The following is a 13,432-nucleotide window of genomic DNA, read 5'->3' on the forward strand; positions in this document are numbered from 1 at the left end:
TGCCCATCTGCACTAATAGCAACTATGAAAAGAGGCTATACTTTCCATCAATTCTCTGTCTAGGGAATTGTTTGAAGCTTGCCTGCATTTTTCTCTTACCAAATCCATCAGGGATTTCCATCTTTGGCTTTCCAATTTAGTTTAATGAATTACTTGAGGCGAGCTATGTTCTTTTCTCCTGCCGACCAGAGCATCAAAATGTTGAGTATTGCTTTAAATCTTGCCAAGTCCTCTGTTGGTTGATAAGTGTGCTCATCGTTTAACTTTTTCAATTAGGATGATGCTCTTTGGGATGTTCTCAAACAAGTAGGTTTCCACAAGCAAACCCTTAACATCAAGAGCAGGTAACTTTCTTGTTTATGGGCACAGCCATTGCCATGTCTGCTTGCACATTTTCCAATAGTACTTTTAACTGGTTGTTGTTAATGCCAAGGGACTGTAGGCGATGTTGTACAACATGATTATCATTGAGGTGCTTTATCAGTGTCGTAACACCTGGTATAAGAGAGGATGTAACCATTGAAACCTGTTGTGGCGTCATAAGTGTTTCTATCAACTTTTGTACTGCATATGTTCCATGAATGTTGAGTGATAGATTGACAATCTCTCCAGGTTTGCCAGTTATTGCATGAAGAAATTGCTACCTCTGGTCTTCATTACAAATTTCCAAAAGTTTTGTAATGTACAAAGTGCTGCCCTCATTCTGAAACCAACAGATTTATGGAAAATGGTCAAGCTGATGTTGTAGAGTTTCAATATTATGCATGGATCCTCTGAAAGGTCATCTTGTAATATGGCCTGAACACAATCAAACCATGAAGTAATGAATCCTTCAATTATTTAGGAACAAATTCTTCAAGGAGACTTGGCATGTCACTCTTCAGATATGGTACAGAAGTGATTAGTCTCTACTAAAGTCCTAAAAGGTAATATGTGCTACTGTTGTATGTCACTCTTTAGATATGGTACAGATGTGACTAGTCTGGACTAAAGTCCTAAAAGGTAATATATGCTACTACTGTTAGTCGACTACCATGATTACAAAGATTTCAATGTGAATTCTGTAACCAATCCTTTACAATAATTGTAACCTTCCACATTTATGAGCTCAGATAGCTGATAATTCACCTTGAAATGTCCAAGAAGGTGATGATACTCATGGTAATTGTCATGATCAGCAAGGCCTTGCCCTGTTTGCAAAATTTCTTTTGTTCCAGTCATTAAGTGTGCGAGAAACTTTGACTGTTCTGTATCATTTGAGAATAAAGACCTTCCAACAGAAGCAAGATGCATGTTATACTCAGGAGCCTCTTCTGATAGAGGAGACTTCACAATAGCATAATAATAATAAAAATAGCTGCAAGGTTAATGTGTCCCCCAAAATGGGCATCCAGGAGGAAAGAATAGGAACAGGGCCAAGATCTTCAGAAATTTCATTCAAAGATGTCCCAACAAAATCAACAGATAAGCATTTCCATGCAAGAGAAAAGGCTTGGTCTTTTAGCCTCTTATCAAGATGATTCTTTAACTGTTGCATTGAAGTTATGGATATTTGAAAATTTGGACCAGAGCCAGATCCCTAAAAGAGCAGGCAATTTTCCACTGATGTGTCAAGGGAAATCCTGGATTGGGCTGATTCCTCTCTGCAACAATTGGATTCATAATTTTCAGACCAATGCAATACTGCTATGCCGTTGACTGACTCAAGAATTCATGGAATCCTTCACGATATCTCTAAACCTGTCATCATCATACCATCCTAGCTTTGTGATACGGCAAATAAGTTGAATCAAAGAACTAGTTACATATGGATGCAATTCTAGCCCTATAAAGGAGAAATTGCGTTGCAGCTGAAGGTGTTTGTAGTAAAACTTCAATGATATAAGAGAGAATCCACCATAAAACTTTCAAGATAAACCCTAAAACACCAAAGCCATGTGAATAACACCAATAATATGGAGAGAAGAAGAACCCTTGATGGAAGGATAACACCCTCAGATACTTTTTTGGAAGGAATCACTGTACAAGACATGCTTGCTACAAGTCAATACAATTCGACCTACCTTCAATACAATGATACTCATGATACTTGTGTGTATTTGTACTTTCTCATGAGTATTTTAAGGGGCCTCATGCCAATTACCCCTTATTATTATATTATTTCCTTTTATTTACATAGTGGGTCTATTCCAGTACTATGGCCACATTAAATTCATTATTCCCTTGGGTACCTCCACAGGTACATTACATTCCATCCCCCTTGGCATGTTTCCTCCTCAAAACATTGGAAGAAGCCATATAATATGACCTACTAAGCAATGTAGTCAACTGGTACCATGCACAAGCATCCATCCATATAGTGAAATGTGGATATGGGATCCAATTGTGTCCTTTCCTTGATATGGATTCTGCTTTTTCTTTGGGATCCATGTCTTCATTGTACTAATTTGATGTCTCCACGCATTGCTTTTAGTACTCCACGTGCCTCCATACTGGTTTTCTCTCTGGTTCTATGTTGATTCAAATTTCATAGTAAGTTTGTTGATGCTCATGCCCTTGCCTTCATGACTGTTGTTTCTATGGGTGGTTGGGTGGCGATATACAGTGATCTTAGCTATCTGTCCTCCTTTTATTGACTCTTCAACATGTGAATTTTTTTGAGACATTTATCTCTCTAGCTTCTTCTTCTTATTTATTGCATTCCTAGGGCCTTTCTTCAAGTGCATTTATAGACTTCTTCTAATTCAAGCTTGGTCTCTTCATTTGATGTGTCATTAGGTACTGCAATTTGTTTCCCTGCAATGATTTCTTCATGTGCTTCCTTGGGCCCTTCTTGCTTAGTAAGAGAAGTATCCTGCAATGTATTCTCTTTTTCTTGTACCATAGCTACAAAAACTTCTTTTGCACATTAATATTAATTGTCCATCCAAGAACATCCCAAAACAATGTCCACATCATCCATATCTATAAAATCTGAATGCAACACATATTTATGCATGGTAATTTTCAAACATTCAAAAATTTGAACATTTTCACCCTCAACCTGTGTGCTTTAAATGTTCTTTGTGGGTACATGCAATGTTTCAACCAAGTCAACATTGATGAAGTTATTCTTTCTACTAGGGTTGATAGAAACAATAACTTTTTCATGTTGAATACACCCATGAACCTGTAATACAAAGTTTACACTTGAAGATATTGTTAGGATATTTAGACACCTAAGAGTAAGTTAAGTTCAACTTTGTCTAATGTGTCTATTAGGTAAAAGTGCATATCTTTAGTATGCATTGTAATTTGACAGTCATGATATGTTTTAGACGTAGAGTGATCGGACATCTTCTATTCTTCTTGATACTACTGGCTACTGATCTGTGGCTTAACACCCGATTGGTACATGGGTGGTCATGGCTAATGACCGATTGTGGGAACTTTCTTGTTGTGCCGAGAGACGCTCTCCAACCTAGTTTTGTAGAGATGTTGTAATGTTTAACATTTTAACTCGGTCAAAATAAAATACAAATAAAAATAAATTGAAAAAAATAAAATAAAAAACATAAATAGTAGAGATGTTGTAATGCCCTGTTTAACATTTTGACTCGGTCAAAATAAATAAAAATTAAAAATAAATTAAAAAAATAAAATAAAATAAAAAGCAAAATTAATAAGTATATTAATCATTATAATTAGTAATTAAACTAGCCTAAATCCGTCTTAACTCTAGATCAACCAAGCGCTGAGGGGGATCAAATCTCTTAAAATGCAAACCTCTTCTAGAATGAAAAGAGATTTGATCTCTCTCAGCGCTTGGTAGATCCAGAGTTAAGATGGATCAAGGTTGGTGCAAAATATTTTCTTTTGCATTAATACAATTGCCTCAAGTGGTCATGTTGGTTGGGGCTGTGGATTGTTTCCCTCAAAGAGGGTTTTAACCACGTAAAAATATTGGTGTTGTGATTTTGATCTAGTTGTGTGAGTGGTTATTAAAGGTTTTTTTTTTTATATGGAATATCTTGTTTACCCAAACATAGTAATAGAGCTCGTTTGAAAAACTGCTCCGGTTGGTGATCGAGAGCTTGAAACGCGTATTGCCACATTTTTGAGATCTATTATTTGTGTATTGTTTTGCCTTTAACCGACTATTCCATTATGTATGTAACACAGTTTTCAGCTAAAAACGCCTTTTGTTTCATCGAAAAAGGTGGCCGTTTGCCTGAGATACAACATTTTTCGTAAGATGTGGAAGCATATAGTCGAAATACACCCTTTTTAAAATTATTTTTTGCAAAGTTTAAATTTTGGTTTTCTGTTTATATTCCCGGTTTGCGACTCTTTCTGGTATGTGTATGCTCTTTGCCTTGTGCTATGTGCGATCTTGGCGAATCAAAAACAGAGTGGAAAGTGTCTTCTTGACTATGTATCCTCTTTGTCATGCGCTTTGTGCGATCTCGACAAATCAAAAGCCCCTTTGTTAAGTTTTGGATTTTTTTTTTTTCAAATTGTTGTTTGTTTTTGGATGAGCACATCTTTTCTAGTAGGTACAAAGTTCAAGGCAATAACACCACCACCACCCCCTCCCTCCACTATTACTGTTATGTCTTTTGCACTAGCTCACTTGGTTAAAAATTAGTTTATTTAGTAAGAGGTCTTGAGTTCAAATCTCTTTTTAAGTTATGTCTTGAAAAAGTTCATGCAAACTTAAGTTATTTCTTAACTTTATTGTAAAGTGCATTTCTGTTGATTTGGTAGCATCGGATGTGCTCTAGCCACGAAATTTGGTGGAGAGGCTAGGGAACATGAGATTTCCAATACCCAGAAGGGTTTGGGTAGATTCTAAACAATTAGGGAAATATTAAAATAATTAATATTTTTAATGGAGTCCCTAAGTCTAAACTTAGGGAAATTAAAATATTAATGTAAATTAATATAAAACTATGTTAGAATGGTCCAAAAGACATGGATCAAGCCAGATCTAATCTTAGCCGTCGATTAGGGACTTAATCTCGGTTGTTGATTTGTCAACGAGAAAAGTATAAGAGGAGGCTTGAGGGTCACTTGGAGAATACACCAGAGTGATCAATGATTCTATTCTCTAGAGCGGGGTTTGCTAAGAGAGATAGAATTAGTGATCAGTTGCAGCGAGGGGCAGTGAGTATGAGGTAGAGAGGTAGGGATAGTGCCGAGAGACCAACGCAGAAGCAGAGAGAGGCAGATGCAGAGCCAGAGGGAGCCACGCAGAGGCAGTGGAGACTTCGCAGAGCCAGAAGGGCTTGCGTCATCCACGTAGAGGCTGCATGATTGACGCAGAGAGCCAGAGAGGCTGCACAAAGCCTCAGTAGGCTGACGTAGAGACTAGCAGGGTTGACGCTGAGCTTCAGATTGTGCTAGAGAGGGATTTCGTGGAGTAGGCTTTCCGAATACCTGTTTCCGAAGAGAGTTATTGCTGCCAGATTTTTTTATCTCTGTCGGTTTAGCTAGTTTGGCGCCCATTGTACTCAGAAAAGGATTGCTTAATAATAAAACCCTCAGATAGCTGCACCGGTTTTCCCACATTGGGTTTTTCTGGGGACATTAGTCCAAAAATAACGGTGTCACTTGTGTGCTTGTTTCTATTTCCTTCAGTTGATGATCTGTAATATGTTGAGCATGTACTTGTATTTATTTCTAGTATTTACATGGTAAATAACTTGTTATTTAACAGAACAAGTAGGTAGGAATAAATCAGAAAGTACATGAAGGGTTTCTAACGGGTTAGACTTAGAAATTCCAACATGGTATCAGAGCGTGGTTACAGATCACAAGAGAATTAAGGACATCAGCAGAGCAGAGCAACAATAGCAGAAAACAACTGTCCCGAGTGACAGAAGCTGTTCCTAGCAGCAAAGCAGCAAGGAAGGGGTGATGCAGTGCCTGTGTCATCAAGTTCGAGCCAAGAAGAGGTTGCGCAGAGGCTGAAGGAGGCAAAGATAGGCTCACGCAGAGGCCAGGAGGGCTAACGCAATTGGCTGAGGGAGCTAGTTTGTCGGTGCCGGGACTGCGTAGAGCCTAGGAGCTCTCACCTTCAGGTTGCTGGGGTTTAGGAGGCTGTGGGTAAGTTGTAGAGTGGAGCTGGTGGGGTACTGTAGTCAGAACAGTACCTAACAGGGCAAGGCCAAGGAGGAGGGAGTTGTTACCGAGGGTTTCTAGCCAAGAAATCCGGATCAGTGGTGCAGTTGCACAAAAAATCAGAGTAGGGGGCATCTCGACATCGGCAGAAGGGTTTCCAGGAGGGAAATCAAGGCTCAAAGGGAGTCACATTGAGAACGTCTAGGAGGGAAGTAGAAGAGCAGCATGGCACTACATGGAGTAAGAGACCAGGACAGATTGGACGGAGCCTCAAACTTTGCAGTCTAGAAGGCCAAAATCTTATCCGTACTTGACAGAAATCGTGTCAAGCACTTTGCCTTGAGGACGATAGCAATCTTAGTTGACCTAGCTGATAACGACGAGTACGAGAAGGCAATGGCGAGGGCCAAGAGCATCATCCTTGACGGGGTCAAGGATCATGTAGTACCACACATTGCCGAGAAGGAAACGACAAATGAGATGTGGGAGGCCCTAAAGAAAGTGTTCCAACATACTTTTGTGTAGAGAAGGATGATACTAGAAAATCAATTGCGGTCATACCAGATGAAGAAAGGAGAATCGATTGACGCCTTCCTTGGTCGACTGAATGAGATCCGGGATCAGCTGACTTCCATAGGGGCCACGCTGGATCAGGAATTGATGGTGAGAACAACCCTGAATGCAGTCTCAGAAGACTGGGAGGTATTTGTCCAGAGTATACTGGGCAGAGTGACCCTTCCACATTGGGAGGAAATGTGGGCGACTCTTCGCCAAGAAGAGATCAGAAGGCTAAGCAAGGCAGGAAGCAGCGACAAGGGGATCAGAGTCAAGAAGGAGGAGGAGGAGGATGTTTCCCTAGCATCTGAGGGAAAGCAAGAGAAACGGAAGAAGAAGGACCTCTCCAAGATCAAATGCTTCCATTGTGGGGAGCTGGGTCATTATGCGACCTAGTGTCCAAGGAAGAAGAACAAGGGAGAGGCCTCTAAGACCAAGGTAGCGCCAGCAAGGGCAGAGAAAGAAGTGGAGATAGATGATGACTGTGCCATGAGTGCACACATGCCACTTGAGCGGAAGTGGGGAGACATCGAGCTGTAGTCAGACGGACTACAGGCGATGAGGGGCAGGATCCTCGAGGTACCCAACCTCTTGGATTATACCTTGCTACGGGCGCCCCGAAGAGGAGTAGCAGGACTGGCGGATGTGGGTAGAGACGAATGTGGATGAAGCGACATAGAGAGCTACAGTGCAAAATTCCCAGGATAGCGCGAGGCTAGCAGGCTGCAACAGTGCGAGAGGCATGGGAGTGTTGCACCAGTGTAGGATGGCACAGAGAGGTGTGCAACGGTGTGAGATGCAGGGAGTTGTTGTAGCAGCGCAGAGGTTAGAGAGGGAGCAATTGTCAGTGGCAGAGAGAGCTTCAACATCAAGAGTACTCTAGCCTGACAGAGAGGTCAGAGTTGGGAGATCAGTTACTTACTTCTCAGTAACTGAGTTGTAGTGCAGTAGTTAACAGTGGTAGTGCTATGGACAGCACGATGCAACATGTTAGAGGAGATGCAGTGCAGATGCAGCAGTGGCAGGGCCATGGGCAGCAACACAGATGCAGAGGGAGCTATCGTATAGATACAACAATGGCAATGGCAAAGATATGGGCAGCAGTACATGATGCAACAATGTAGAGGATGATGGGCAACAGTACATGATGCAAAAGTGTAGAGGATGATGGGCAACAGTACATGATGCAAAAGTGTAGAGGATGATGGGCAACCGTACATGATGCAACAGTGTAGAGGATGATGGGCAACAGTACATGATGCAACAGTGTAGAGGATGATGGGCAGCAAGCCTAGCATCAGCACAGGGACCGATGCTAGATGATCAGAGTGATACTCAGTAAGGAGTATTGTTAGAGCACAATCCTCGCTAAGAGGGAGTGTTGATTTGGGGTAGCATCGGATGTGCTCTAGCCACGAAATTTGCTGGAGAGGTTAGGGCACGTGAGATTTCCAATACTCAGAAAGGGTTTGGGAAAATTCTAAACAATTAAATAAATATTAAAATAATTAATATTTTTAATGGAGTCCCTCAGTCTAAACTTAGGGAAATTAAAATATTAATGTAAATTAATATAAAACTATGTTAGAATGGTCCAAAAGACATGGATCAAGTCGGATCTAATCTTAGCCGTCGATTAGGGACTTGATCTCGTCCGTTGATTTGTCAACGAGAACAGTATAAGAGGAGGCTTGAGGGTCACTTGGAGAATACACTAGAGTGATCAGTGATTCTATTCTCTAGAGCGGGGTTTGCTAAGAGAGGTAGAATTAGTGATCATTTGCAGCGAGGGGCAGTGAGTACGAGGCAAAGAGGCAGGGACAGTGCTGAGAGACCAATGCAGAAGCAGAGAGAGGCAGATGCAGAGCCAAAGGGAGCCACACAGAGGCAGCAGAGACTTCGCAAAGCCAGAAGGGCCTACATCATCCACGTAGAGGCTATAGGAGTGACGCAGAGAGCCAGAGAGGCTGCACAGAGCCTCAGTAGGCTAATGCAGAGGGTTTTAGGCTGACGTAGAGGCCAGCAGGGCTGGCGCTGAGCTTCAAATTGTGCTGGAGAGGGATTTCATGGAGTAGGCTTTCCAAATACCTGTTTTCGAAGAGAGGTATTGTTGCCAGATTTTTTTGTCTCTGTCGGGTCAGCCAGTTTGGCACCCAGTGTACTTAGAAAAGAATTGCTTAATAATAAAACCCTTAGATAGCTGCACCGGTTTTCTCGCATTGGGTTTTTCCGAGGACATTATTCCAAAAATAATGATGTCACTTGTGTGTTTGTTTCTATTTCCTTCAGTTGATGATCTGTAATATGTTGAGCATGTACTTGTATTTATTTCCAGTATTTACATGGTAAATAACTTGTTACTTAATAGAACAAGTAGGTAGGAATAAATTAGAAAGTACATGAATGGTTTCTAACGAGTTAGACTTAGAAATTCCAACAATTTCATTTGTCATGTAAAATTGAATCACTATAAAATGATTTAATATTTATTTTAAAGTTATTTTTGCATGCAAATTTCATTTATAAAGTAACTTCACTGTAAAAGTGATTCTCACTTGTGGGGTGGCTGGAGGGGGAGGGATTCTCATCAATCCCGAAGGAATCATTGAATATAAATATGCTTGGGGGCTGGGATGGAAGACCAACAACCAAACAAAAGCGTATGGCTTGTTCCTAGGCCTCAAATTGGCTCAAAATAAGGGCATAAAACGATACAAGTATTAGGAGACTCGATGATAATTATTAGGCATATGATATATGCTTCATCAGCGAAAAACACTACCTTCAACCAAATAATCAAGAGATCACAAGCGCTGATCCCCTCCTTCGAATTGGTGTCTTTCTTCCATATTCTTAGAGGAAATAATCATGAAGCTGACAAACAGGCTAACCATGCATGCCAGTTGAGAGAAGAAAGGAGCATTGTGAATGAGGTCGTGGGCATGACTAGCATCCCATAAGTGTGTTGATGAGATACAAATTCTGGATTGTGGAGGTTGCTCTTAGCCTTGCAAGGAAGTTAACAAACTTAAGAATTGGGGATTTTGCTTTTAGATTTCTTAGGGTGGCTAATTGGACTCACCTCCCTTCCCTTGGACACCGATCTTCAATCTCCTAGGCTTCAAGCTATATTTTCCAAGCACCGACTTGGACTTCCAAGGCTCCAACCTTGTCAATTTTGAGGCACCAACCTCAAGGGCTCCATACCTATATCTGCTTCAGGCTCTGACCTGGTTTCTTGAGGACTCCGATCCTCTATGGCTCCAACCCTATCCTCCAAGGCACCAACCTTGTCTTTTCGAGGCTCCAACTTCTTGGGCTCCAACCCTTAGCTTAACTTCATCAAGATATGTTTGGTTATACTTCGTGGCTCCCAATGTCTTCTTCAACGAGCCCTGTCAATCTTCAGCTATGCCTTCCCTTAGTCTCCACGTTACATCATCAATGACAACCTTGTTCTTCACATGAAAGTGTCTCCGCGGTTATTCATAGTACCCAAAACAAGAATCTCCAAATCACCTCATGATGATATCATGGTCTCCGATGATCTCCACAAATCTTCAATATGTCTTCAAGGTACTCCAAGATGTTTTCCAAGATTCTTCACTATGCTGCACTAGGTTTGCTCCTCTAGTTTGTTATTTTAAGCTTGCTACTGTCCTAAAAGTTCGTAAGTTATCACAGGTGTAAGGTGTAGCGCAGAGCCTTCTGAAGTTTGCACCAAGTCCGAGCCTTCTAGAAGGTTGTTATCTAAGGTGTAGTTTCTCCGAGCCACTTTACTAATACCGAGCTAACACAGTTAGCAATTATGAGATAAGTCTAAGCTGTTGTGTGATTTGAATCGCAGTTCTAGGCTATTAATCTGAGCTTCTACAATTGACTTGTCCACAGGTCCAACCTCCTATAGATGAATAATCCAAATGCTGGTTAAGAGATGAGCTCCACACACCACTAAGTCTGAGCCTTTGTAGTAGTAATTGTCCACTGTTATGGGCTATATGGTGACTATACAGACAATAGAGCTTCAATCTTCCCACAAGTCGGATTTACTGAGGCTAGCTGCTACAAGACTGAGTTTATGCAGATCTGGGCTTCTCCATTGCCCACAGATCTAAATTTATGAGGTCCATGGTATAGTCTTCTCTTTACAGAGTCGAGGTGTTATGGTAACTATACAGGTTCGTAAACACGCCACTATATTTTTCACAGGTTTGCAAGCTCTATATATCACTCCACAGGTCTTGAGAAATTATGTAATAAATTCCTCCACTGATCTCTGTTTTGCAACCCAAACATGTTTATAATATTTCAAGTGCGTATTTCAGACTTCATTTATGACTTCGCTACCCACAGGTCTGCAAGTATCTTCACAAAGGTTGTATAGAGGTTTCAAATTTATTTTTGCATCTCTTCAAGAGTTCACGAGATATGAATTACTCTTAAGTGATCCTCGCTTTTCCTGCAAATGTATTTTTGCTTTGCGGTAATGTGTTTTACGAATCCATGTAACATATACATATATACCAATGTGAATTAAAGAGACACGACAATTGGCTATATAGGTAGCCGACTTCTGCTCATGCAACCGACGTACGAATTGGTGGAGTCGTGTAATGCGTCCAGCGTCCAACATCTACACGACCAACGTCCAACGTGTATCTTGGAAATATTTTGTTGTCCGATATTATTTATGTAGCATCCCTTTTCTAAAAGTATGCATGTTGTGGAGGTAGTATTATAATGTATTTAATTAATAAATTTATTATGATAGAATGTTAAGGGATGGGTAGCTAAATAAGTGTTTTGAGGTTTTTTATTTTATTTTTTAAATAATAATTATTTTTGAATAACTTTTTAGAGTTTCATGATTTTTATTAGGATTTAATTGAAGGAGGGATAAGAATAGGATTTTAGGAATTATGGAATTTAGGAGTTAGGGTTTAATAATTTATGAATTAGGGAATTGTTTCCAAGGACAAGATTAGGGTTTCTTAGAATGATTTTTTGAATATAGAGAGATAGGAATAGGAATAGGAAATTAGGTCATTCAGAAATAGGAATTAGGGTAAAGGGTTTGCTAGGATTAGGGTTAGGGTTTCATCAAATGAAAAAGGTTTTCTCATGTATGGTTTGCACAACCTCTAGGGTTAGGGTTCATCAACAAGCAATTCTAGAGTAGGCTAGGGCTTAATTGTTCATCATTAAATCATACATCATAAATATAGCTAGGGAATATATGCATCATGTGACTTGAACATCTTCATGCTTAGGGTTTTCTCCTAACATCTCAAAAGGGTTATTCAAGCATCACAAGAATATTTTCCATCTCCAACAATGCCATATTGACATCAATGACAACCTTGACCAACAATCTCCCCCTTTGTCATTGATGGCAATATTCTTGCTCTTTCAAGATTCTCTCCCCCTTCGACATCAATAGAAACCGGGGTGCCCAAGTACTCTCCCTGTCAAGTTGCTTTTTTTCTTCATCAATAATAGTTCTTCATAGGTATGTTACTCCCCCTGTCAAGCTACTTCTTTTCTTCATCAATAATATTTCTTCATAGGTATGTTACCCCCCTTGTCATGGTGCTCTTTCATCTGGCAATATGGTCCATGTTGCATTTCTTCATGGATGAACCAACTCCCCTTGTCTACATAAACTCCTATAGCTCAAGAAAGATTACTTGCTTAGTGATCAAATGGAAGAGATCCTCAACATTATTCCATCGGATGAGTAAGGGATCATGTTCTTCAATGGAGTTGCTTTCGAAATTGTCCATGTGTGACTCATCAAGGGTTTTATAGGGCTCTTCTTGGATAACTTCTGCAAGAATTGTTATGAATCATAAGCTCCCCCTAATAGTATGCATGGTCTCCTTTTTGGCAGAATTTCATCATCAAAATTTGGAATATCATATCTACCAAAGATGTCTTTATCAAATTAACAACATGTGTTGTTGGCTTGAGTGTTCAAGAGACTTTCAGATCCAATTTGCTTCCTTCTCCATACTTGAGTGACTTTCTTTTCTGGCTTGGTTGTCATGGTTCTAGCTTTTGTAGGGACCCAAGTCAAGTTACAATCATGCACCATATGTCCAATGTTATGGCAATTGAAGGACTCCATCTTGTTTATGAATAAGTAATCATGACTTCTTCTTGCAAAATTGCTTCTAGGTGATTGACAGGGACCATTATGTTTGTCTTTGTGATATGCCCTACAATCTTTTGCCATGTGCCCAAAGTTTGTACAAGAATAGCAATAACCAAGAAATATACTTTGGTACCTGGGAGATGAAGATTTCCTTGAGGGTAAGGGCTCTAGTATTGATGCTTTTAGGGTGATTGGGATTCATGAGGGAACATTGTATAGAATTTTGACACTTCTATCTCAAGCCCTAGTTCACTTGGATGTGAACACTTCTGAACTATGGCATAGAAGATATGGACACTTCTTTATCGGATTTAGCCATCTCTAAGTCAAATGGTCAATGGCATCCCCAAATTGAATGAAGAAGATGAAGGAACTTATAAGGGTTGCAACTTGCACTCTAGGCAAGTAGAGCTATGCAGCGAAAGGGATTGTATCTACTTCATTGGAGCTTGAATTTGGTGAAAGTATTCATCTTTATAACATCCTATATGGTCCAGGTTTGAAGAAATACTTACTTTCTATTTCTTGTCTAGAGGATAAGGGTGATATAATAACTTTTGTTGATGGCAAGGTTTTGGTTTGGGGTAAGGGCTCTAGTATTGATGATGCTAAGGTGATTGG

At 40.2% G+C, this 13,432-nt stretch overlaps 1 protein-coding gene and 1 pseudogene across 1 annotated transcript in view; one reads left to right on the forward strand and one right to left on the reverse strand.

Annotated features, from left to right (window-relative positions):
* The window catches only part of LOC149257187 (protein AE7-like 1), a 112,916-nt gene that overhangs the window by 90,644 nt on the left and 8,840 nt on the right, over window positions 1–13,432 (forward strand). The window lies entirely within an intron of this gene.
* LOC149257188 (uncharacterized) lies at window positions 303–2,884 on the reverse strand (annotated as a pseudogene).

Source organism: Pinus tabuliformis, chromosome 6 (assembly GCF_031772625.1).
Source record: "Pinus tabuliformis cultivar Carrire ecotype Pingquan chromosome 6, CPIR1, whole genome shotgun sequence".
Lineage (NCBI taxonomy): Eukaryota > Viridiplantae > Streptophyta > Pinopsida > Pinales > Pinaceae > Pinus > Pinus tabuliformis.